Source organism: Nicotiana attenuata, unplaced genomic scaffold (genome assembly GCF_001879085.1).
Source record: "Nicotiana attenuata strain UT unplaced genomic scaffold, NIATTr2, whole genome shotgun sequence".
In the NCBI taxonomy this organism is placed as follows: domain Eukaryota; kingdom Viridiplantae; phylum Streptophyta; class Magnoliopsida; order Solanales; family Solanaceae; genus Nicotiana; species Nicotiana attenuata.
Genome location: NW_017672627.1, coordinates 48,947 through 50,301, shown reverse-complemented (window position 1 = coordinate 50,301; position 1,355 = coordinate 48,947).

Here is a 1,355-nt window from a genome sequence, read left to right as displayed (position 1 = left end):
CTCATCCTACCTCACCCACATTAGCAGCCGCTGAGGAACTACCTCCCGTCTCAGCGACTGGAACCACCAATTGAGCCGCCAAAGCGATGGTATCATCACGGCCTAAGCCAACCGGGGAAACCCCCATTGTTTGTCCGCCTTCAGGGGCAGGCACCGCAGCAGCACTCCTCTCCGCGTCCGCCGGCGGGGAGTCTAAATTAATTACCACAGGAGGAACCGGCGCGAACGCGACCCTACGCCTTATCAACGGCCTCTTCTCCTCCCCATCTGATGACGACTCCGCTCTAGGGCGCACAACCCCCGATGGCCCCTCGTCCCGAAGTAAGGTCCGTGATGGAGAAGAAACCGCTGAAGACTCGACTGATGCCGCCCTCGGTGTTGAGCGCGACACTGGCGCTGCAGTAAGCCGAGCAACTGCACCAGGCCGACGGAAGGCCAACTGAGGGGCCCTGATGCGGCACGCCCTCCCTAATCACAAGAAAACAACGTTAATGAATAAAGCTGAAACAAAGCGGAACAGAAGAAGAGACCAATTTTTTACCTGCCACAGGCCTACGGCCATGCCTCTCCCAGAAAGACGCCCACGTACGTATCCCCCTCNATTCAACTACGGTTGAACCGGGACTCAGGCTATGTGCCTTCGCCAAAAAGTTCAACTACGGTTGAACCAAGACAGGCTATGCGCCTTCATTAGCAAAATTCAACTACGGTTGAACCGGAAGTCAGGCTATGTGCCTTCGCCAAAAAGTTCAACTACGGTTGAACCAAGACAGGCTACGCGCCTTCATTAGCGAATTCAACTACGGTTGAACCGGGACTCAGGCTATATGCCTTCGCCAAAAAGTTCAACTACGGTTGAACCAAGACATGCTATGCGCCTTCATTAGCAAGTTCGACTACGGTTGAACCAGGACTCAGGCTATATGCGCCTTCGCCAACAAATTCAACTACGGTTGAACCAAGACGGGCTATGCGCCCTCATTAGCAAGTTCGACTACGGTTGAACCGGGACTCAGGCTATATGCGTCTTCGCGAAGAAATTCAACTACGGTTGAACCAAGACGGGCTATGCGCCCTCATTAAAAAGTCCAACTACGGTTGAACCAAGTCAGGCTATGTGCCTTCGCCAAAAAGTTCAACTACGGTTGAACCAAGACAGGCTACGCGTCTTCATTAGCAAATTCAACTACGGTTGAACCGGGACTCAGGCTATATGTCTTCGCCAAAAAGTTCAACTATGGTTGAACCAAGACAGGCTATGCGCCTTCATTAGCAAGTTCGACTACGGTTGAACCGGGACTCAGGCTATATGTCTTCGCCAAAAAGTTCAACTACGGTTGAACCAGACAGGCTAT